The sequence below is a fragment of the Balaenoptera borealis genome (assembly GCF_965194805.1).
Source record: "Balaenoptera borealis genome assembly, chromosome: 10".
Classification (NCBI taxonomy): domain Eukaryota; kingdom Metazoa; phylum Chordata; class Mammalia; order Artiodactyla; family Balaenopteridae; genus Balaenoptera; species Balaenoptera borealis.
Genome location: NC_138874.1, coordinates 50,448,741 through 50,475,505, shown reverse-complemented (window position 1 = coordinate 50,475,505; position 26,765 = coordinate 50,448,741). Strand labels below are relative to the sequence as shown.

General features: G+C 36.9%; 1 long non-coding RNA gene and 1 pseudogene across 3 annotated transcripts in view; one reads left to right on the top strand and one right to left on the bottom strand.

Moving 5' to 3' along the window:
* The window catches only part of LOC309636256, a 384,430-nt gene that overhangs the window by 76,917 nt on the left and 280,748 nt on the right, over positions 1-26,765 (bottom strand). The window lies entirely within an intron of this gene.
* On the top strand, positions 16,654-18,592 carry LOC309636244 (heterogeneous nuclear ribonucleoprotein C pseudogene; annotated as a pseudogene). The gene has a single exon. The product of its transcript is annotated as a heterogeneous nuclear ribonucleoprotein C pseudogene (transcript).

The window sequence follows — 26,765 nt, the reverse complement described above, 5'->3', positions numbered from 1 at the left end:
CACATGAGTTCATAGAAGACTAATATATATATAAAACAAAGTTATTCCTGGGACCTTTTATGAAGCTTCTGCTGCTCACCTGTTTCTTTGTTTTCACTTTTTACTTCAAAAGTAATACATATTCATTGCAATAAATCAAACAATATAGAAGTGTAAAAAAAGTTATTACTAATCTCATTCTCCCATCTTCAATCCAATGCCCTTTAGGTAAGCAATATAATCCTTCCACATCTTTGCAATGCTCATAAATAAACACAGACAAACATATACAGTTATACAGGATTTTTTCCTCATTTTTATCAATAAAAAATTGTGCTATACATATTAATTTACAGCTTGCTTTTTTTGCTTAATATATCATAATTTTCTTTCAAGATCAATATGTATATATTCACTGCATTCTTTTTAATATCAAGATAATAGTTCCTAGTATTGCTAACCTATAATTTATTCAACCATTCTTCTTAAGCTGGACATTCTTCTCAGATACATCCTATAGCAAACATTCCCATCCTTAACCTACTATTATAGTTGTAAAATAATTTTTAAAAGTTGGATTCCTGGGTCAAAGGATACATGCATTTTAAATTCTTTAAAAGATTAGGGAGTGCCACTTGACAACCTGCCTGGGCTCCTAGAAGAAGTTTCAGCTAACACCTACTGACTCCTACCCTTTACCAAGCACCTTCCTAGGAACTGTGAAGAAGAGGATGCTCTCACAATGTAACAAACAAGAAGTCAATGATTACAACACAGTGCATTTAAGCATTATAATAGAAAAATGTGCTAGTAATGACAGGTGGGAGACCTTCAAGATGGCAGAGGAGTAAGACGTGGAGATCACCTTCCTCCCCACAAATACATCAGAACTACATCTACATGGGGAACAACTCCTTCAGAACACCTGCTGAATGCTGATGGAAGACCTCAGACTTCCCAAAAGATATATATTTTTCCTTCTTCTCTTTCCGTGAGTGTGTATGTGTATGCTTCTTTGTGTGATTCTGTCTGTATAGCTTTGCTTTTACCATTTGTCCTAGGGTTCTGTCTGTCCGTTTTTTAATTTTTTTTTTTTATTTTTTAGTATAGTTTTAGCACTTGTTATCATTAGTGGATTTGTTTTTTAGTTTGGTTGCCCTTTTCTTTCTTTTTTTTTTTTACTTTTTAATTTTTTAATTTTTAATAATTTTTTTAGTTTTCATTTTAATAACTTTATTTTCTTTCTTCCTTGCTTCCTTTCTTTCTTCTTTCTTTCTTTTCTTTCTTTCTTCCTTTCCTTCTTTCTTTCTTTTTCCTTCCTTCCTTCCTTCTTTCTTTCTTTCTTTCTTGCTTTCTCTTTCTCTCTTTCTCTCTTTCTTTCTCCCTTTTCTTCTGAGTCATGTGGGTGACAGGGTCTTGTTGCTCTGCCTGGGTGTCAGGCCTGTGCATCTGAAGTGGGAGAGCCGAGTTCAGGACACTGGTCCACCAGAGACCTCCCAGCACCATGTAATATCAAACAGCAAAAGCTCTCATAGAGATCTCCATCTCAACCTTAAGACCCAGCTCTACTCAACAACCAGCAAGCTACACTGCTGGACACCCTATGCAAAACAACTAGCAAGACAGGAACACAAACCCACCCATTAGCAGAGAGGCTGCCTAAAATCATAATAAGGTCACAGACACCCCAAAACACACCAGTGGATGTGGTCCTGCCCACCAGAAAGACAAGATCCAGCCTCATCCACCAGAACACAGGCAACAGTCCCCTCCACCAGGAAGCCTACACAAGCCACTGAACCAATCTCAGCCACTGGGGGCAGACACCAAAAACAATGGGAACTACAAACCTGCAGCCTGCGAAAAGGAGACCCCAAACACAATAAGGTAAGCAAAATGAGAAGACACAGAAACACACAGCAGATGAAGGAGCAATGTAAAAACCCACCAGATCAAACAAATGAAAAGGAAATAGGCAGTCTACCCGAAAAAGAATTCAGAGTGATGATAGTAAAGATGATCCAAAATCTTGAAAATAGAATGGAGAAAACAGAAGAAACATTTAACAAGGACATAGAAGAACTAAAGAGCAAACAAACAATGATGAACAACACAATAAATGAAATTAAAAATTCTCTAGAAGGAATCAAAAGCAGAATAACTGAGGCAGAAGAACAGAGAAGTGACCTGGAAGATAAAATAGTGCATATAACTACTGCAGAGCAGAATAAAGAAGAAAAATGAAAAGAATGGAGGACAGTCTTACAGACCTCTAGGACAACATTAAATGCACCAACATTCAAATTATAGGGGTCCCAGAAGAGGAAGAGAAACAGAAAGGGACTGAGAAAATATTTGAAGAGTTATAGTTGAAAACTTCCCTAATATGGGAAAGGAAATAGTCAATCAAGTCCAGGAAGCACAGAGAGTCCCATACAGGATAAATCCAAGGAGAGACACACCAAGAAACAAATTAATCAAACTATCAAAAATTAAATATAAAGAAAACATATTAAAAGCAGCAAGGGAAAAACAACAAATAACACACAAGGGAATCCCCATAAGGTTAACAGCTGATCTCTCAGCAGAAACTCTACAAGCCAGAAGGGAGTGGCAGGACATATTTAAAGTGATGAAAGGGAAAAACCTACAACCAAGATTACTCTACCTAGCAAGGATCTCATTCAGATTCGCTGCAGAAATTAAAACCTTTACAAACAAGCAAAAGGTAAGAGAATTGAGCACCACCAAACCAGCTTTACAACAAATGCTAAAGGAACTTCTATAGGCAGGAAACACAAGAGAAGGAAAAGGCCTACAATAACAAACTCAAAACAATTAAGAAAATGGGAATAGGAACATACATATCAATAACTACTTTAAATGTAAATGGATTAAATGCTCCAATCAAAAGATGTAGACTGGCTGAATGGATACAAAAACAAGAACCATATATATGCTGTCTACAAGAGACCCACTTCAGACCTAGGGACACATACAGACTGAAAGTGAGGGGATGGAAAAACATATTCCATGCAAATGGAAATCAAAAGAAAGCTGGAGTAGCAATTCTCATATCAGACAAAATAGACTTTAAAATAAAGACTATTACAAGAGACAAAGAAGCACACTACATAATGATCAAGGGATCAATCCAAGAAGAAGATATAACAATTGTAAATATTTATGCACCCAACATAGGAGCAACTCAATAATACATAATGCAAATGCTAAGAGCCATAAAAGGAGAAATCAACAATAACACAATCATAGTAGGGGACTTTAACACTCCACTTTCACCAAAGGACAGATCATCCAAGTTGAAAATAAATAAGGAAACACAAGCTTTAAATGATATAGTAAACAAAATGGACTTAATTGATATTTATAGGACATTCCATCCAAAAACAACAGAATGCACTTTCTTCTCAAGTGCTCATGGAACATTCTCCAGGATAGATCATATCTTGAGTCACAAATCAAGCCTTGGTAAATTTAAGAAAATTGAAATCATATCAAGTATCTTTTCTGACCAGAATGCTATGAGACTAAATATCAATTACAGGAAAATATCTGTAAAATATACAAACACAAGGAGGCTAAACAATACGCTACTAAATAACCAAGAGTTCAGTGAAGAAATCAGAGGAAATCAAAAAACACCTAGAAACAAATGACAATGAAAACACGATGACCCAAGACCTATGAGATACACCAAAAGCAGTTCTAAGAGGGAAGTTTATAGCAATACAATCCTAGCTCAAGAAACAAGAAACATCTCAAATAAACAACCTAACCTTACACCTAAAGCAATTAGACAAAGAAGAACAAAAAACCCCAAAGCTAGCAGAAGGAAAGAAACCATAAAGATCAGATCAGAAATAAATGAAAAAGAAACGAAGGAAACAATTCCAAAGATCAATAAAACTAAAAGCTGGTTCTTTGAGAAGATAAACAAAATTGATAAACCATTAGCCAGACTCATTGAGAAAAAAAGGGATAAGGCTCAAATCAATAGAATTAGAAATGAAAAAGGAGAAGTAACCACTGACACTGCAGAAATACAAAGGATCATGACAGACTACTACAAGCAACTCTATGCCAATAAAATGGACAACCTGGAAGAAATGGACAAATTCTTAGAAAAGCACAACCTTCCGAGACTGAACCAGGAAGAAATAGAAAATATAAACAGACCAATCACAAGCACTGAAATTGAAACTCTGATTAAAAATCTTCCAACAAACAAAGGCCCAGGACCAGAGGACTTCACAGGTGAATTCTGTCAAACATTTAGAGAAGAGCTAACACTTATCCTTCTCAAACTCTTCCAAAATCTAGCAGGGGGAGGAACACTCCCAAACTCATTCTATGAGGCCACCATCACCCTGATACCAAAACCAGACAAAGATGTCACAAAAAGAAGAAAACTACAGGCCAATATCACTAATGAACATACATGCAAAAATCCTCAACAAAACACTAGCAAACAGAATCCAACAGCACATTAAAAGGATCCTACACCATGATCAAGTGGGGTTTATCCCAGGAATGCAAGGATTCTTCAATACACAAAAATCAATCAAAGTGATACACCATATTAACAAATTGAAGGAGAAAAACCGTATGATCATCTCAGTAGATGCAGAAAATGCTTTTGACAACATTCAACACCCATTTATGATAAAAACCCTCCAAAAAGTAGGGATAGAGTGAACTTCCCTCAACATAATAAATGCCATATATGACAACCTACAGGCAATGTCATTCTCAGTGGTGAAAAACTGAAAGCATTTCCTCTAAGATCAGGAACAAGACAAGGATGTCCACTCTCACCACTGTTATTCAACATATTTTTAGAAGTTTTAGCCACAACAATCAGAGAAGAAAAAGAAATAAAAGGAATCCAAATTGGAAAAGAAGTAAAGCTGTCACTGTTTGCAGATGACATGATACTATACATAGAGAATCCTAAAGATGCCACCAGAAAACTACTAGAGCTAATCAATGAATTTGGTAAAGTAACAGGATACAATATTAATGCACAGAAATCTCTTGCATTCCTATATACTAATGATGAAAAATCTGAAAGAGAAATTAAGGAAACACTCCCATTTACCATTTCAACAAAAAGAATAAAATACCTAGGAAAAAACCTACCTAAGGAGACAAAAGACCTGTATGCAGAAAACTATCAGACACTGATGAAAGAAATTAAAGATGATACAAACAAATGGAGAGATATAACATGTTCTTGGATTGGAAGAATTGACATTGTGAAAATGACTATACTACCCAAAGCAATCTACAGATTCAATGCAATCCCTATCAAACTACCAATGGCGTTTTTCACAGAACTAGAACAAAAAATCTTAAAACTTGTATGGAGACACAAAAGACCCCGAATAGCCAAAGCAGTCTTGAGGGAAAAAAACGGAGCTGGAGGAATCAGGCTCCCTGGCTTCAGACTATACTACAAAGCTACAGTAATCAAGACAGTATGGTACTGGCACAAAAACAGAAATATAGATCAATGGAACAGGATAGAAAGCCCAGAGGTAAACCCACGCACCTATGGTCCCCTTATTTTTGATAAAGGAGGCAAGAATGTACAATGGAGAAGAGACAGCCTCTTCAATAAGTGGTGCTGGGAAAACTGGACAGCTACATGTAAAAGAATGAAATTAGAACACTCCGTAACACCATACAAAAAAATAAACTCAAAATGGATTAAAGACCTAAATGTATGGCCAGACACCATCAAACTCTTAGAGGAAAACATAGGCAGAACACTCTATGACATAAATCACAGCAAGATTCTTTTTGACCCACCTCCTAGAGAAACGGAAATAAAAACAAAAAGAAACAAATGGGACCTAATGAAACTCAAAAGCTTTTACACAGCAAAGGAAACCATAAACAAGACAAAAAGACAACCCCCTCAGAATGGCAGAAAATATTTGCAAATGAAGCAACTGACAAAGGATTAATCTCCAAAATTTACAAGCAGCTCATGCAGCTCAATATCAAAAAAACAAAAAACCCAATCCAAAACTGGGCAGAAGACCTAAATAGACAATTCTCCAAAGAAGATATACAAATTGCCAACAAACATATGAAAGGATGTTCAACATCACTAAGTATTAGAGGAATGCAAATCAATGCATTACAATTAGGTATCACCTCACACCAGTCAGAATGGCCATCATCAAAAAATCTACAAACGATAAATGCTGGAGAGGGTGGGGAGAAAAGGGAACCCTCATACACTGTTGGTTTGAATGTAAATTGATACAGCCACTATGGAGAACAGTATGGAGGTTCCTTAAAAAACTAAAAATAGAACTACCATACGACCCAGCAATCCCACTACTGGGCATATACCCTGAGAGAACCATAATTCAAAAAGAGTCAAGTACCACAATGTTCATTGCAGCACTATTTACAATAGCCAGGACATGGATGCAATCTAAGTGTCCATCAACAGATGAATGGATAAAGAAGATGTGGCACATATATACAATGGAATATTACTCAGCCATAAAAAGAAACAAAATTGAGTTATTTGTAGTGAGGTGGGGGTACCGAGAGTCGGTCATATAGAGTGAAGTAAGTCAGAAAGAGAAAAACAAATATCGTATGCTAACACATATCTATGGAATCTAAAAAAAAGGTTCTGAAGAACCTAGGGGCAGGACAGGAAGAAAGACACAGACACAGTGAATGGACTTGAGGACACGTGGAGGGGGAAGGGTAAACTGAGACAAAGTAAGAGAGTGGCATGGACATATATACACTACCAAATGTAAAATAGATAGCTAGTGGGAAGCAGCTGTATGGCACAGGGGAACTCTGTTTTCACCTAGAGGGGTGGGATAGGGAGGGTGGGAGGGTGATGCAAGAGGGAGGGGATATGGGGATATATGTACACGTATAGCTGATTCACTTTGTTATACAGCAGAAACTAAGACAACATTGTAAAGCAATTATACTCCAATAAAGATGTTAAAAAAAAAAAAAAAGATTATAGCAATTCTCATTCCTACCAATAACAAGCCTTCTCCCCACAACCTCACCAGCACTGTAGTTACCAATATCCTTTCCTGAGTAAATGTTCTTGTATTTTATTTTTTCATTAGAGCGTTTGATATTCCATTACAGAAGTCACATTGTATGTCACACAGTGAAAACAGAAACTTTCCCCATCAGAGTTCTCTATAGAGAGAGACAAATGTTCTCTCTTATCTTTCCCCTACACATCTTCTAAACACAGGGCCTCTATTGCCCCAAGCAGTCAACTCTGGCTCCAAGCTAATTTTGCTCAGTTGCCTAAAGAAATCCTCAGTTCAAATAACCACCTATTAGAATGTAGTCACAGAAAATGACCCTCTAGAGGTTTCATGCCTTTTGGGGGTCTCACTCCACACACTTAGTAATTGCTCAAAATACTTAACCCCACAACCAGTTAGTATATTATACATATACTAATTAATACCCTGCCTTGATTCAAAAGATTTAATAGAATTTTTTAGAATACTGTCGATATTGATATGAATCCTGATAAAATGTTTAGAAATATTTCTGTTGGTCTTCATAAAAAATAAAATTATCCTTAAAAATTGAAACTCCTTTTATGGCTTTCTACTTGTCATACTCAGCAATATAAATATGCTTTGGTATATTTCCTGAAAGTGATCTTAGTGATGTACTAGAGTTTTAAATTTTTAACTAAGATTTCCAAATTTCTTAAATGATTCTAATCTGAAAAAGGTTAATTAAACATTTGCTTTTGGTGTTTAAATCAAATATAAAATAGATGTGTAAGTAGACATATTTGATGTAAATAATGTCAACTGAAAATTCTTTAAATTTTAGGGAAGTAGCATACTAAAAAGTGTGGATTTATGAGATGCCTTGAAATTAAATGAGATATTTTAAAATATAAGTGAGCTTATTAGGGTTTTTTATGTTTATGACTACAATTTCAAAGTAATTTTGCAAAGTAGCAAAGAAATCTATAACTATTTTCTAAATAAGTTCTAGAAAATCTAATGAAAACATAATTGAAATGTAAAAGTTGCATATAAATTTGGACTTTATATTTCAAAACTTACAAATATGTTGTAGAAAAGAAAAGTGCTGTTCATTTCAACTTATAACTGCCTACAAGGGCATAAAATCTATGAAAGAACTGAATACAAATGTTTCAGCATCGGTTTGACTAATTGTTAGCAGGCTAGTAATTTATAGAATATCCTCTGGTCATTTCATCAGTAATAGGATATACCAGAATTATTAAAGGAACTAGACTTTATAAAGGTATAATGTGGAATCAGACAGGAACAAAGGATTTCATATTTAGTTTTTCTATAAGAATGTAGAGCCCAAGAATAGTAAATAACCAAAGACACCATTCCCTTTATTGTGAAGTCCATACAATGATGATCTTTCCAAATAGTTTGATTTATCATGAAATATATAGATACAATACTTAAGGAGAAATCTGTTTTCTCCTCTCAGCCATTGATTTCCCCTGTGTTTTAAGGCAAAGACTTGAGTATCCAGTTTCCTCATATGTCATATGAAAAGGGTAAATTTGATGCTTTAATGAATAACTTGTGAGAATTAATTAGAGCATACAGCAATGCTTTATAGAATCAAGTGGTACATAACGTAGAGCAGAATTTATTAAGCTTTTAAAACTGCACTGCTTCCTTAAAAATGAATAATGATTTTATTCACAAACTAGATAGGGAAGAAGACAATAATAGCACCCAAAATAACAATGAGCAAGCTTAGTTCCATTGCAGACCACATTACGAAGGTATGCGGTTAAGCTTAAAAAAAAAAAAAAAAAGTTTATGACCTGCTCTCAGCTCTCAGCCCCTCTGTGAATCAGCTTTATCCTCATGTTGGCTCCCATCCAGGGAGCAGTTTGAAGCCTGACAATGATCAGACCACAGCCTACACAGAAAGAGCAAGCATCTCTCATAGAGATGGATGAGGAAAGGAAGCTCCTTTCCCAGAATTCCCAGTAAACATTTTCTTGCAACTGTTTGACCTGAATTGGGTCTCTTCACCTGTCACTGTGGCTAGGAAATGGGACTCTCCCAATGGCTTATGCTGGCCAGCCCTCACCCCTGGAATTGGCTGTACAGGCAATTCTATCCAAACTGAAAGGCTAAGACTGGGGTAGCACTGATCAGTTTGTGACAAGAATATGATTTCTGAGCTCAATACAGAATTAAATAAATATTGTCTATGGCCACTTAAAAAACATATGTATATTTACTTCTATTCTTCACTCTGTCCTTTGAATGTCTTTTTTCTCTAAAATTAACACCCTATTTGGTTAATTCTCATCTTTCCTATTTCTGAACCTTATTTTACTTTGGATGAGCTTTCATGACAGGCAGAATTCTCTCTAAGAGGAAAATATGGTGCTCCCCTCAAATTCATATGTTGGTTTTAAAGTGATTTTATTAAGAGGTGAGACCTATAGGAGGTGATTAGGTCATGAGGGTGAAGCCCACTTGAATGGCATTAATGTTCTTATTAAAGAGGCTCTGGAGAGATCTCTAGCCCCATTTACCATTGAGGACACAGGGTGAAGGCATGGGCTATGAACCAGGAAGAAGTTCATGACCAGAAAATGATCATGCTGGTACCTTGATACTGAACTTCCCAGCCTCCAGAACTGGAAGAAATAAATTTTTGTTGTTTATAAGCCACCCGGACTGTGGTATTTTGTCATAGCAGCCCGAAAGGGCTAAGGTAGATGGTATTAATAAACTTTCCAAATCAAGAAATTCACCAAAGATCCTCAGTTACACTTTGGGCACACACAAAAAAATTGTCTTGTTGAAAACAAAAATTATTTAAATTTTTGTTTTGCAAGACATAACATCATATGACTGATTATATGCCTGTGTGCCCACCTAAAGACACAAATTAGGCCCCTGTCATTGAAAAGAAATGCACTAACCTTGTTTTTCTAGTTTCTTTTAACTTTGTTTCTGTGAGAGTTTGTGTTTGGAGGAATAGTAAATTTAAAGCATCTCAATAGTTATTGAAACCTCTTTTTTGATTTTTCCAAACCTGGTACTGCTTCCTGAACTTTTGACTGCCATCTGCCACCAGGGCCCCAACAGCTGCGTCTTGCATTGTTACACAGCAGTAAAGACAAAGGTTTATGCAGCACACAATTGGCTACCATAGTGTATGCATGCAGCCCAGTTATACAGTCCATTAAAGAACTCAAACACTTACACCCATATAAGACTTAATGTCTATCATGTTCATGCCACCTCTTCCCTAGCAAAGCCCTGCTGTGATTCACTGCACCCGCCCCTCCACCCCGGAAGCCTGGCCTTTATTTACTGCTTCGCATCTGCAGCTTCATTCCTCCAGCAGCCTTCCTCATCAGGATGTCATTGTTCTGCTGGAGGAGTGTGCTGGAATGGAGACACCTTTGTGACCTTTCACTTGCTTAGAGCCAGTTAGGGAAGCTTGGGGTAGGAGCTGCTCCCAAGTCCCCAAGACTCTTCCACAAGGATTGTAAATTCCACTCCTATTTCTCAGGGGTTTGTTCATATCAACAACAATAACAAAAATGCTGGTCATAAATAGCACTGAACAAGCAGCAATGCAAGACCCAGGGTGGAACCATCTAGTAACTTATTCGTTCTCATTTAATCATCTACCCACTTGACATATGCAGGAAAATTTAATCATTTCCAGCTTGCGGCTGCTAGACAGCAGCAATGCAGACAGCGGGCAAGTCTTGAAAGCTGTGAAGCCAGTATAAATTTAACAGGTCAAAACAAATATCTTAGCACCTGTTGATCTTTAAAGGCTCTGAGCAAGCCATCCATTTTCTTCCCAAGGGACTTGAAGACAGCCGTTCCTGGATTATTTGGATTTTTCATGGTCTTTTAGCCACTATTCAACAAGTATAATAAAACACCATATCCATTTATTCTAACAGTAATAAAAATCACGGATCAGTGCCTTGTGAGACTAGAATTCCAAACAGAAATGTTTTGTATAAATTCAATACTCATAAAGCTGATTTCTACATATTGATTTTATATGAACTTCAAAGGGCATAAAAAATTACAAAGTAGAATTTTAAAGAAGATACCTACAAGGTGGTATGAACCAATTCCAAAAGATTTCAAAGACGCTTGATGTTTTTGTTTGGCTTTGTTTTGTTTTCCTGCATTCTGGGAAAACAAAGCAGGAACATTTTTACCCCATTCCAGGACCTCCCATGTGACATTTGAGTGGAACTGGACTTAAAGGACCAGGGAAAGGAAGAGTGTCTTACTAGTCACAGTAATAGGTTTCTTTCCTTTTGGGCCAGGTTTTTTCTTATCCTCATAACAGCAACAACACTAATGATGTCAACAATAGCTAAGGCGTATTGGGCACTGAGGTTCCTGCTGGGCGTCCTGCCAGCATATATATCACCTTTACGGATACCTTCTGTCTTAAATCTCATCACAACCTTGTGATGAAGTTATTTCCATTATCCTCATTTTATAGACGAGGTAATTTAGGCAAAGAGAGGTTAAATAACTTCCTCAAGTTCACAGGGCTGGTAAATGGCAGGGCTGGGATTTGGATCTAAGTCCTTCCAGCCAGCCCCACTCCTGGGTCCAGAGTGCATTTTCTTCCACTGGCAATATCCACCTTGTACTAATATTTTTGTGTCTTTTCCTGATGATGAAGTTAGCACCAGGATTATCTCCTGATATAGAGAGACTTTCTTTGGGAAGCAACAGTTTTTATTGGCAGATCTCATTATTTTCAGCTTTCCCAATGCGTCTGCTTAAAACACTCTCCAGAATATCAGAAAAAAAGCCTATATTTAAGGACTTTCTGTCGGATTAGGTATATTAAAATTAAAATGGCAAGAGTGTTTGAAAACATTCCTTTGGCATTCTTCTTGTTTTCATCTTAGGACCATCTAAAATCATTTCTAAATAAGAATAAATGAGGAAATAATTGATAATGAGCTTGTCTTTCTCCTCATAATTAGACGACAGGTTTAGTTGCTTAATACTGTGCCTGGTTCTTGATTGTAAAATGTTGTTCTCCGAGAGGAATGAAGAAGGGACACTGCTCATTTAAAGCTTCCAGTACCTTTTCCTGTTCCTGGAGATGGATTCAGAATCTTTCTTTCAACATGGCAGAGAGAGTGTAGTGGTCAAAGGCAGTGCCTGCTTAAAAGTAACCTATAATATGTTCTTAGGTTAAGTCCTTTCCTTTCCTTTAGAACAGACAACTTTGAATGAGGCATTTTAGGCATGTAGACATGTATTTTGCCCAGAGATAGAAAGTACGGGTATCCTTGGTAGAATTGGACTTTTCTGAGCCTTTTTTTTCCAACATAAATTTAGACTAATGTCCCAAACATTGCAGTCTTTAAGACTGAATGATTCAGGTTGTGGAGATTGCACTGCAAAACACAGGACACCTTACTCTACAGATGGAGTTGAGTATGCTTCTGGATGATATGCAAGTTTGTGTTCTAATGCATTCCAGGAAAACAGGAGTCCAAACTCCAAGGTGCAGTGTGGGACATGATCAAAGGGTCTCCTATAGGAGGAAGAGAAGTCAGACCTTTCTCCTAAGCCAGAGTTTAGGAGAAAGATGGCTAATAGACGACTCTTGTGGAGGTCATGGCAAATAGACCTTCGGAGGAAGTGAATTTCATGTTTTCTCGTTGCAATTGCCTTATGTTATCCTCAAGTCTTGTAATTAAGAAATGTTAAATTTGCTTCAGATTAATTTTTTTTAAAAACGTGTTTCCAAGCTTAGGTAAAGTAGAAAGAATTCCAGAAAAGTTACAAGTCAGAACTGCCTAGGGCAGTTTTCTGGGACAAGAGATGGCAAGCAACAAGTTGAAAGGGAACAGATCATTCTTGGGAATTGTCCAAATACACTTTTCCTGTATGTTACAGGTATACTATCTTCTAAGTGGCATATTTCAGATGATTCAGGGGAAAACTGGGCAGAGCTTGAAGCTGTGCTTTCCAAATGAGTTGCCCCATTCTGTAAAGGAAATCTATTGTCATCTACTCTAGATTATCTTGCTTGTGACAACAAAGCCTAAAGCTGGCTGGAGAAGAGGCCGTGAAAGGGGAAGTGAGAGTATGGTATCCTCTTTTCCAGATCTGGGATGCTCTCCTTCTACTGGTCTTAAAGGGAATTCATCAATGAGTATTAGGAACACCTTGTATTTTTATAAATTACTAAACTATAAATTTAAAAATACTAGTATTTGCTTTTGGACTTACTACGTATAGCTACTGTACTAAGTGCTTTACACAAATTATTTAAACTCCAGAGCAACCTCATGAGGTAGACACCATCATTATCCCCATTTTACAAATGGGGGAACTGAGGCTCAGAGATGTTAACTAATGTGCCCAAGGTCACACAGCCAAGAAGTAATGGAGTCAGTTTGACTCCAGAGTGTGATCTCATTCTCACTATACTACACTGCCTCTTGCTTCACAGAGCATTTCCCAACCTAGAAAATGTGTTTGATCCTCTTTCAAGGCCTGTAAAGTAAATAAGAAATATGTGGTCATTCTCCATTTTTCATAAAAGGACACTGATGTTCAGAAAACTTATATTACTTATCCTGACTTGCCTATTGAATTGTTGGCAGAGGAGGGACCAGAACCCTATTCTCTTGACTCCTGGTTCTATGTTTTTGCCATTCCTTCACAACTAAAGGCAGCAACATTAATTAGATACTTATGTAACTGTAATCATTCTGCCGGTTCATATAAAGGAGAAGTAAAGAAAACATGGTCTTGGGGCTTCCCTGGTGGCGCAGTGGTTGAGAATCTGCCTGCTAATGCAGGGGACACGGGTTCAAGCCCTGGTCTGGGAAGATCCCACATGCCACAGAGCAACTAGGCCCGTGAGCCACAACTACTGAGCCTGCGCGTCTGGAGCCTGTGCTTCGCAACGAAAGGCCACGATAGTGAAGCCCGCGCACCGCGATGAAGAGTGGCCCCCATTTGCCGCAGCTAGAGGAAGCCCTTGCACAGAAACGAAGACCCAACACAGCCAAAAATAAATAAATTAATTAATTAATTAATTAATTAATTAATTAATTAATTAAAAGGTGGGTTTAAAAAAAAAAGAAAAAAAAAGAAAACATGGTCTTGACACACAAGAAACTTAAAATCTCACCACAGATATGAAATTATCTCTTTTTCCCACAAATTTTTTTTAACATCTTTATTGGAGTATAAGTGCTTTACAATGTTGTGTTAGTTTCTGCTGTATAACAAAGTGAATCAGCTATATGCATACATATATCCCCATATCCCCTTCCTCTTGTGCCTCCCTATGAACAGTCTAATCATGCCAGACACTGTTCTAGGTGCTGGGAATAATTGATGATAAGATGCAGCTGCTTCCCTTTCAGAACTCATAGTGCAGGGAAGGAGGTGAGCATAAGAATAATTTCAATACCATGCAATAGAGACTGTAGAGAGACAGAAGTTCTTTACTCTCCCTCGCTAGTGTAGGGTACCTGGAAAATCTTCACAGGAGAGGTAATACAAGAAGCACATTTAGATTGATTACTAGGAATTTTCCAATTGAGAAAGGTGGGGAGTACATCCTATGATGGGAATTGCATCTGCGAAGGCCCAGAGGAAGACAAGAACAAGCACAGACTATTTGGAGAGTAAATCAATACTAGTCAAATATGACCTGCTTAGGACCAAATGGAAAGAGGTGGGGCTGGGAAAGGTGGACACAGGCCAGGCTCTGAAGAGCCTTCATTAACCTGTTACAAAGGTCAATGAAGAATAGCTGGTTGTCAAGAGAAAACGATGCAAATTCAAGAAAGGATGAGGTGTGTGGGGTTTGTAGGAAAGACTCCTTTCTAATATCCCCAGTATATTCCCAAAATACAAAGTTGCTAATTTTTAAAAATTGTCACCAGGCAAATCATTGCACTCTGACCAGAAACAACTGGCCAATGGGTCTGAGTCATCAGGATTGTCATAATCCACATCTATGAATGTTTTTCAGGATTATATTGTGATATCTACATTTGAACTAATTTGCTACTTCACCATCTGTTTAAAAATGATCCTCACAGGGGGCTGACTGCCAGTCAGATGCCACACATTTTCTCATGCACAATGCAAGTTGTTTTGTTTTTTTAAAAAAAGCTCTTAAGAGTGTGTATGTCTGTGTGTTTGTATAAGGAAGTGAAAATAATTATTCAAAAAAACAAGGTGGATTACTTTTATTAATATGTGTGGAATGATATGGCAGTGCAATGGTGGTAGGGGCATACGCAGGAGAAGGAGGTATGCAAGAATGTTTGCAATTAAGAAAGGACAGGTAAATTAGCATTCTGTATTCTGATTGCTACAAATGCCTTACCTACCCTCATTTTCTGCCTCAGAAAAGCAATTAGAAGCCTGGATATTAGTAGGCATTGTATTTTATTTGGCTCTTTTGTATGATGTGAAGAAATCAAGAGGTTTGTGTATGTGCATGCATATGCAAACATGCATGCAAGCATATTTATATGTGTGTGTGTGTGTGTGTGTGTGTGTGTGTGTGTGTGTGTGTGTGCAGTTAAAAGTGCTGGCCTGACATGAGAAGATGCTCAAAATTGCTAATTATTAGAGAAAAGCAAATCAAAACTACAATGAGGTACCACCTCACACCAGTCAGAATGGCCATCATTTAAAAGTCTACAAACATTGTAAATCAACTATACCTCAATAAAAATTTTTTAAAAAGTCTACGAATAGCAAATGCTGGAGAGGATGTGAAGAAAAGGGAACCCTCCTATACTGTTGGTGGGAATGTAAGTTGGTGCAGCCACTATGGAAAACAGTATGGAGGTTCCTCAGAAAACTAAAAATAGAATTACTGTACGATCCAGCAATCCCACTCCTGGGCATATATCTGGACAAAACTATAATTCAAAAAGATATATGCACCCCTATGTTCATAGCAGCACAATAGCCAAGACATAGAAAAAATCTAAATGTCTATCGACAGAAGAATAGATAAAGAAGATGTGGTACATGTATACAAAGGAATACCACTCAACCATAAAAAAGAACAAAATAATGCCATTTGCAGCAACACTGATGCAACTACAGATTATCATACTAAGTGAAGTAAATCAGACAAAGACTAATATCATATGATATCACTTATATGTGGAATCTAAAAAAAGGGTACAAATGAACCTATTTACAAAACAGAAATTGAGTCACAGATGTAGAAAACAAACTTACGGTTACCAAGGGGAAAAGGTGGGGAGGGATAAATTGGGAGATTGGGATTGACATACACACACTACTACATATAAAATAGGTAACTAATAAGAACCTACTGTATAGCACAGGGAACTCTATTCAATACTATTTTGTAATGACTTATATGGGAACAGAATCTAAAAAAGAGTGGATATATGTATATGTATAACTGACTCACTTTGCTGTAGTGCAGAAACTAACAAAACATTGTAAATCAACTATACTCCAATTAAAAAATTAATTAAAAATGTGTGGAATCTAAAATATGACACAAACGAACCTATCTATGGAACAGAAACAGACTCATGGACATAGAGAACAGAGTGGTGGTTGCCAAGGGGGAGGGGGTTCGGGGAGGGATGGAGTGGGAGGTTGGGGTGAGCAGGTGTAAGCTTTTATATAGAGAATGGATAAACAACAAGGTCCTACTGTCTAGCACAGGGAACTATATTCAATGTCCTGGGATAAGTCATAATGGAAAAGAATATTTTAAAAAGAATGTATATGTATGTATAACTGAATCACTTTGCTGTACAGCAGTAATTAACATAACATTGTAAATCAACTACACTTCAATTAAATAAATAAATAAATCCACATTACAATTAAAATAAAAAAAAAAAGCATTGGCCTGAAAATTCCACTGGTCAACAGATTTTTGTAGAATTTTTCTGCCCACCACACCAGCTAAAGACTAATTAGAATGTTGAATATAACAAAATGCTCCACTTTCACAGAAGAGGAAAGTGTATAGCAACCTAACACTTATTACAGTAGTTCTTCCTTATCTGAGGTTTTGATTTCCATGGTTTCAGTTACTTGAGGTCAACAGTGGTCTGAAAGTATTAAATGGAAAATTCCAGAAATAAACAATTCCTGAGAGGAGACTTGGGGGCCATTTTGTGAAAAGGTGAAGACTGAGCAGTTGTGGCCGCGTTGCCGACCTCGAGCAGCAGTCGGCTTCTCCATGTAGAACCCTGGAGTAAGAGATTCAGAACCGAATCTCTTCTCCTTCCCTGCTCCTGTGAGATTTTTTTGATCTTCAGCTACATTTTCAGCTTTGTGAGGCACCTTACCATCAAAGACAATGGCCAGCAATGTTACCAACAAGACAGATCCTCACTCCATGAACTCTCGTGTATTCATTGGGAATCTCAATACTCTTGTGGTCAAGAAATCTGATGTGGAGGCAATCTTCTCGAAATATGGCAAAATTGAGGGTTGCTCTGTTCATAAAGGCTTTGCCTTCGTTCAATATCTTAATGAGAGAAATGCCCGGGCTGCTGTGGCAGGAGAGGATGGCAGAATGATTGCTGGCAGGTTTTAGATATTAATCTGGCAGCAGAGCCAAAATGAACCGAGAAAAAGCAGGTGTGAAACGATCTGCAGCGGAGATGTACGGGTCAGTACCGGAACACCCTTCTCTGTCCCCTCTACTCAGCTCCCCTTTTGACTTGGACTATGACTTTCAATGGGATTATTATGACAGGATGTACAGTTACCCAGCACGTGTTCCTCCTCCTCCTCCTACTGCTTGGGCTGTAGTGCCCTCAAAATGCCAGCGTGTATCAAGAAACACCTCATGAAGGGGCAAAAGTGGCTTCAATTCTAAGAGGGGACAGCAGGGATCTTCTTCTAAGTCTGGAAAGTTAAAAGGAGATGACCTTCAGACCATTAAGAAGGAGTTGACCCAGATAAAACAAAAAGTGGATTCTCTACTGGAAAGCCTGGAAAAAATCAAAAGGAACATAGCAAACAAGGAGTAGAGATGAAGAATGATAAGTCAGTAGAGGAGGAGAGCAGCAGCTCCCTGAAGAAAGATGAGACTAAGGTGAAGATGGAGTCTGAGGGGGGTGCAGATGACTCTGCTGAGGAGGGGCACCTACTGGATGATGATGATAATGAAGATCCGGGGGATGACCAGCTGGAGTTGACCAAGGATGATGAAAAAGAGGCTGAGGAAGAAGAGGATGACAGAGACAGTGCCAATGTCGAGGATGACTCTTAAGCACATAGTGGGGTTTAGAAATCTTGTTCCATTATTTCTTTACCTAGGTGCTTTTGTAAGATCAAAATTTTCACCAGATCCTCTCCTCTAGTATCTTCAGCACATGCTCACTGTTCTCCCTATCCTTGTCCTTCCCATGTTCATTAATTCATATTGCCCTGAGCCTAGTCCCATTTTCACTTCCTTTGACGCTCCTAGTAGTTATGCTGAGTCTTACCCTGTAATTTTTGCTTTTAATTTGGATACCTCTTTATGACTTAACAATAAAAAGGATGTATGGTTTTTATCAACTGTCTCCAAAATAATCTCTTGTTATGCAGGGAGTACAGTTCTTTCCATTCATACATGAGTTCAGTAGTTGCTTCCCTAACTACCAAGGCAATCTCATAAGTTGAGTAGCACCTGAGAGCAGCTTTGAATTAGAGGTATGCATGTTATACCCCACATAAGAGTGCTGTGTGTGGCTGTTCAACACAAATGTAACAATGTATTTTTGTGAATGAGAGTTGGCATGTCAGATGCATCCTTTAGAAAAATAATCAGTGTAATAGTCTTAAGATTTGTTTGCTAAAGTTGATACTGTGGGTTTTTTGTGAACAGCCTGATGTTTGGGACGTTTTTTTCTCAAAATAAACTCTTATTAAACCAGGAATTTGGAGAAAAAATAAACACCCTTTTTTATAATTTTTGTATTTTGTAATTGTTTGCTTCAAATTCTTTGTTTCACAGCGGCCTCCACAAAACCCCTAGAATATACTAGATATATTTTTCTTTGAGTCATAATTATTATGCATACCAACATACACTACTCAAATTATGTTTCATTGGCGTGGGTGTTGAATTAAGGAGACAAGTAACTTTGATGTGAAGTGGAGATTCTTTTGCAAAAATGGCTTTTAGATCCTAATGAAAAAGTTTGGGAACTGCATTAAGCCTTTTCTTCAATGCTTTGGTCCAACTGACACCTTTTTTGAGTTTTTTTTGCTGTGTGCTGAACTGTTTCATCCTTAAATAGAAAGAGGCTCAAACATGTCAAGATTTTAGGAAAAGTGAAACAACTGGAGAATAAAACCTGTATTTTCTTCCCCCCAAAAAAAGCAATTCCTAAGTTTAAGATGTTTTGCCACTCTGAATAGCATAATGAAAGCTCATGCCCTCCTACTCCATCCCACCCTGGATATGAATCATCCCTTTGTCCACTGGATCCCACCCTTTAGTTACTTAGTAGCCATCTAGGTTATCAGATCAACTGTCATGGCATCGCAGTGCTTGTGTTCAGGTTACATTTATTTTACTTAATAATGGCTCCAAAGCACAAGAACAGTGATTCTGGCAATTTGGATATGCCAAAGAGAAGCGGTAAAATGCTTCCTTTAAGTAAAAGGGTAAAAGCTCCCTAATTTATAGGAAAGAAAAAGAAAATCATATGCTGAGGTTGCTAAGATCTACGGTAATTGTGAAGAAGGAAAAAGAAATGCATGCTAGTTTTGCTGTCCTACCTCAAACTGCAAAAGTTACAGTCACAATGCATGATAAGTGTTTAATTAAGATGGAAAAGATATTTTGAGAGAGAGAAACCACATTCACACAACTTTTATTACAGTATATTATCATAATTGTTCTATTTTATTATTGTTGTTAATCTTTCACTATGCCTAATTTATAAATTAAGTTTTATCATAAGTAGGGAAAAACGTAGTATAGATAGGGTCAGTACTAGCCACAGTTTCAGGCATCCACCGGGGAAATGTACCCCCCACAGATAAGGGGGACTACTGTATACGTAATGATTGGTAAGGGGAAAAAATGTCAGTGAAGAAATGTTATTTGGCAGAGTGAAGTACAGGAATTAGACTTGATTATTTCTGGAATGTGAACTAACCTGGGAAAGGAGACCCTATTTCCTGATTTAGGGTTTTCCATGGTCAGTCTCTCACTGTGACCTCATGGACAATAAATGATTTTTGTTTTCTTCAGAAAAGAACAAGTAGGTGGTTGCTTTAGAGGCTGTTGGACTGGTTCAATTTTCAAAACAAGTGATTTATTGTGGATCTTTCAGAATTGCTCTTTTAATAAGTTGTGTTTTGTTTTTAAGGAAAAGCAATGATAACTGGGATTTCTGGTCCTCTGGCCAAGTGGAGGAAAGTTATCAAAGGACAAGCAACACCCGCTTTCTTTATCCCATTTTTGCCTAGAAGAAGAAAAATGTTTCAAATCCTGCTGAAACCTAACAAGGACACAGAGCTGCATTGTTATTTGTTCTCGATGAAGGTCAGTCTGCAACAAGCTTGTGGCACCCAGGAAGCAATGCAATTCTGTTTAGGGATTGTATCTGGTAATTACAGTGTCCTTAAATCTATGCCTGAGTTGTAAATCGAGAAGAAAACCTTCCAGCAGCCACCCCATGATCCTTTTTAAAAAGGCAATTTCAAAAAGTTCAAGAACCTTCAAGGTGCAGGCAATTCTTTGATATTTAGGAGGATTGTGGTTAAAAGTCATTAGATTTAATTATGTGGAAATAAAGATTCTTCCTTTGAAAAAACCGAAACTAAGTAAAATCATTCATCGTGCGTACTTTGTCACGAATGTATTTGTGAATATGTATAAAACAGGGTGGCTGTACCAAATGCTTTTCCCCTACAGGCTGCTTTTCACTATTTCTTTTTATATGTATTTAATCATCTTTGGCTGCACTGGGTCTTCGCGTCCGAGCTTTCTCTAGTTGCAGTGAGCGGGGGCTACTCTTCCTTGCGGTGCATGGGCTTCTCATTGCGGTGGCTTCTCTTGTTGCAGAGCACAGGCTCTTCGCGCACGGGCTTCAGTAGTTGGGGCACTCGGGCTCAGTAGTTGTAGCTCGCGGGCTCTAGAGCACAGGCTCAGTAGTTGTGGCGCACGGGCTTAGTTGCTCCACGGCATGTGGGATCTTCCCGGACCAGGGCTCGAACCCATGTCCCCTGCATTGGCAGGCGGATTCTTAACCACTGCGCCACCAGGGAAGCCCTGCTTTTTAGTATCTTTATGAAAGAAAATGAAACCAAGTGATTTTTGGGGATAAGTAAATGCATTTAAAATTTTTTTACCTCAGGGTTTGGAAATTAAATAAGTAAATTTTATTTCAACCTCTAAATTCTTAGCAAGTGTTGAAACATATTAAGGGGAGCTATATTTAAATACCACAGGAAATAACAAAATCAAGTGTATCTTCTCAGTGGACTTTGCTCATTGAGTATTTTCTCCCAGGTACTAAAACTGCTAACATGGTACAGTGTACCAAGGATAATAAATACCTTCATGCATAACACCTCTCCCCCTTCCCTCACTCATGCAAATATTGTTAATCAGTCACAGTACTCATTTATGGTAAGTCTGGACATTACTTCGACACTCTTCTCAACAAAATATGTCAGACTGTCACTACCAAGTCACTGAAGCTAGAACTTGTGATAAAATAAATTTGCTTCTCTGTACCAGACCCTGCATGAACTTGAGTCATTTCCTCTACTGCAAGTGAATGTATATACCGTAAGTTGTAGAGACTAAAGGAAGAACTGAGAGTATTCATTTTGATGGTAAAATAGACCTTCAGATTGAGCAGCAGAATGGCTATTTTTCTGTAGGTGGTGAGCCTGTCTCTGTTCTTCGATTCCATTCCTTCCAGTACAAGCCCCTTATTTCATTAGTCACTTCTGTATCCTTCCTCTGGCCTCTCTTTACTCCACATTCTTTCCCCTTAATTGTTTACAGAAGGACTGGAATTCCAAGTTCTCCATTCCTTAGAAATATGAGTGGCCCCAGAACAAAACTGAGCAAATTAGAAAAATCATAAAAATTCCACAATTCTGTGGTCCATATTTTGTAATAATTTACTGGATGAAATTTAGAATGAAAAGTAGCTCACATTTACTTAGCATTAAAGCTTAGCTAGAGCCATTTTGTATACTTGTTGAAGTTGATAATATTGTAATATGATTTAGGGACTCGTACTTGTGTACAAAGGCAGGGGCAAGTTCCTATAACATTGTTTTCAAGATATTTTCCAATAGATATTTTATTTAACACTTTGAAGATGGAAAAACCTCTTCTAGTCAAACAGCAGGTATCTGAAAAATCGAGTTTCATACATAGGGCATCTCTAGGCTATGGAAAGGAAAGTAGCACTTCACTGGTGTCATTTATGTATTATATTGATTATCTGGTAAATTCGGCAAAATGCCTTCATCTTGAAAATCTTAAGAAAGAAGTTTTGTTTCTTCAAGTCTGTATAAGAAGAGAGTCTCTCCCCAAGAGGTTCAAAAATCCTGTGTATGCTGCCCTGACTACACTGCATGATGCAACAAGAAGAGAGAAATAGAATTGTGGCCAAAAAAATTTAGTCTCTAAAGAATTTCTAGGATATAACCAATATGGAAGACGTTGAGTTTGTTTCATTGTTTTTCCCATTATTAATTTCTGTTGAAATACAAGACTTTTTGTTAGAGCTTCAATTTTCTTCATCTCAAACCTCCTGTTTGCCTGGTCTTTTAATGTACTGTTATCATTTGTATCCATAATAACTCAAAAGAGTTTATGCATCTCCATAGATATATTACATGAAAAATTCTTTAAGCCATTTTCTTTCTTATAATTGTGCTTAAATTATTTAAAAGTAAACCAACTATTTTGGCACTTAAAAAACGAAAACAAAACTCCTTCAAGGCCAAAGGGCAACATGCAGCAATTATTCTTGAGTATAGATGAGAAAAAAACACTATTGATGCAAATACTATTTTGCCTTCAGACTGTAGGCCAGGAATGGTGAATGATAATAAGCTGTTAGTGCTCCCCAAAATAAGGAGAAATGCTGGAGTGGTCACTTAAAATTTTTCCCTGAAACAGAAGCTGAGACAAGGTTAAGTCCTTCTGTTCTAACTACATGTAGGTTTGAAAGATCCAGTAAGATAATAATGTTTGCCAATAGGTAAATTGCTGATATGATTAGGTAGTTGGCACTTAATTTCATTTGTCCCCTTGGCTCCAGTAACCAAGAAATATTTAGTGAGTTAGGGGAAAAGTGCTAAGATGAAAGGGATATTTTTCTTGTTCTCAAAGAGTTTGCAGACTTCTAGTGAACACCATTTATAACTGTATCCAGGTAAGTCTCAGAATGTTCATTTACAGATAGTTGTGGAATCATGGAAAGTGACAAAGAAACAGATAACATTTATTTGGCAGGAGTAGATGTTTATGCATTTCAGAAATTGTTCTATAATGGGAAATATATTTTAAATAAATTTAATATGCACTGTTTTTGTTTTAACCGTTAAGAGACATATAATTTTACTACTACAAATATTGCTTTTCACTAAGGGAGAAAAATAAAAACCACTGAATTTCTTCCCTATATATGGTAGCCCCAATTATTTTTGCTTGTTTGTTTATAGTGTCTGTTAAGAATTTGGCACAAATAAATGGAAAGACATCATGTGTTCATGGACTGGAAGACTTAACATATTTATGATGTCAATAATACCCAAAGCAATCTACAGATTTAATGCAATCCCTATCAAAATACCAACAATGGTTTTGGCAGAAATAGAAAACTTCATCCTAAAATTCAAATGGAATCTCAAGGTTATCCCAGATAACCAAAAGAATTTTAAAAAAGAGTAATAAAATTAGAGACGTCACACTTTCTGATTACAAAACTTATTTTAAAACTACAATAATTAAAACAGTGTGATACCATCACAAAGACAGATATAGAAACCAATGGAATACAATAGAGATCCCCAAACTATCATATATGGTCAAGTGATCTTCAACAAGGGTGCCAAGACCATTCAATGCAAGAAAGAACAGTCTCTTCAACAAATAATGCTGGTAAAATTAAATATACACATGAAAAGAATAAAGTTTAACTCTTACCTTATACCATATATGAAAATTAACTGTAAATGGAACAAAGACCTAGATGTAAGAGCTAAAACTATAAAAAACTTAGAAGAAAACATAGGGGAAAAGCTTTATGACATTGGATTTGGCAATGATATCTTGGATATGACACCAAAAGTACTGGCAACAAAAATAAAAATAGATAAATTATATCAAAATTTAAAACTTCTGTCCATCAAAGGAAAGAAGCAACAGAGTGAAAAAAAAAAAAGAATGAGAGAAAAATATCTGTGACTCACATACCTGATAAGGGGTTGATATCCAGAATATATAAAGAATCCCTACAACTCAACAACAACAACCCAATTAAAAAACAGACAAAGAACTTGAATAGATATTTCTCCAAAGAAGATACACAAATGGCTAACAAAACAAACATAAAGATGCTTAACATCACTATTAGGGAAATGCCAATCAAAACCACAATGTGATACCACCTCACCCCCACCAGAGTGGCTACTATGAAGGGGTGAGGGAAGGAAAAAGAGAGAGACAGAGAGAGGAAGGAGGGAGGGAGGGAGGAAGGAAGGAAGGAAGAGAGAGATGGTGATGATGTGGAAGAATTGAAACCCTTGGTGGAAGTGTAAAATGGTTCGGCTTCTCTGAAAAACAGTATGGCAATTCTTCAAAAAATTAAAAATAGACCTACCATAAAATCCAACAATCCTACTTCTGGGCATATATCCAAAAGAATTGAAAGCAGGATATCAAAGAGATATTTATATATCCATCAACAGTAGCCAAAAGGTGAAGGCAACCTATGTGTCCATTGACAGATGAATAAACAAAATGTGGTATATACAATAGAATATTATTCAGTCTTAAAAAGGAAAGCAATTCTGACACATGCTACAACATGGATAAACCTTGAAGACATTATACTAAGTGAAATAAGCCAGTCATAAGACAAATACCATAAGATTCCACTTACCTAAGCTATCTAGTCAAATTCATAGAGACAGAAAGTAGAAGGCATTGGGGGGAGTGGAGAATGAGGAATTGTTGTTTAATGAGTATAGTGTTTCAGTTTTGAAGATGAAAAGAGTTCTGGAAATTGGCTGCCCAATAATATAGATGAATAAATGTACACTTAAAAATGATAAAAAAAAAATAGTAAATTTTATGTTAGGTGTATTTTACTGCAACTTTAAAAAAATAATGTGAGAATCCCTTTCATAGTTAAGAATTGGATTGGGGGTTTACAGGCCAAGGATTCTTTTTCCTATCTCTTAATATGTATTCCATCTAAGACTATGGTTCCTAAAGCAACCTGCAAAAAGCAGGGTACTCACCCTGCTTCCTAGCCTCTGTTAGAGCCAAGAATGTATTCCACAAAATAGACCAAAATTAATTCCTCTTTTAATTGACAATTTAGGCTGTGAACTTTTCTCCATCCTTCCTATAGAGGTGATTGGAATGAGATAATGAGGGAGCAAAGAGAAATATAATTGATGTCAAAATGAAAATAAATTTAGAAAAGTGAAGAACTCACTTCAGCACAAAATTATGTACTTACATTATAGAAGTGATGATCACATGAAGAAGGGCCAGATAATAAGCAATGATTGTATACAATAATTTATTTCATACAGGGAGGAAAAATAAATCAGCAAGGACATGGGAACATCTTTGCCATTGCTAGCTTTTTCTTGTAATTGCATATCCTTTGCTAATATTTTATGTGTCATACCTGACACTGTCATACACACCTCAGCCACCTGCCCACCATTCACTGAATCTACTCGTGAAGCTGAACTAAGAAATGGTAGGTGCACTGTTGGTAGGAATGTAAATTGGTACAGCTGCTATGGAAAATAAAACGGAGGTTCCTTAAAAAATTAAAAATAGAGCTACCATACGATCCAGCAATCCCACTCCTAGGTATAAACCCAGAAAAGATGAAAACTCTAATTCAAAAAGATACATGCATGCCAATGTTCATAGCAGCACTGTTTACAATAGCCAAGACATGAAAACAACCCAAGTGCCCATCAACAGACAAATGGCTTAAGAAGATGTGGTATATACCCAAAATGGAATATTATTACTCAGCCATAAAAAAGAATGAAATATTGCCATTTGCAGCCACATAAATGGACCTTGAGAATATTATAGTTGGTAAAGTATTCATAAGTCAGACAGAGAAACACAAATATTATATGATATCACTTACATGTGAAATCTAAAAAATAATGCAAATGAATCTATATATAAAACAGAAACAGACTCATAGACATAGAAAACAAACTTATGGTTACCAAAGGGGAAAGGGAAGGGGGAGATAAATTAGGAGTAAGGGATTAACAGATATAAACTACTATACATAAAATAGATAAGCAATAAGCAACAAGGATTTACTGTATAGCATAGGGAACTATATTCAATATCTTATAATAACCTAAAATGGAAAATAACCTGAAAAAATATATATATATATTTGAATCACTTTGCTGTACACCTGAAATTAACACAATATTGTAAATCAACTATACTTCGACTTAAAAAATAAAAGAAATGGTAGATAGATG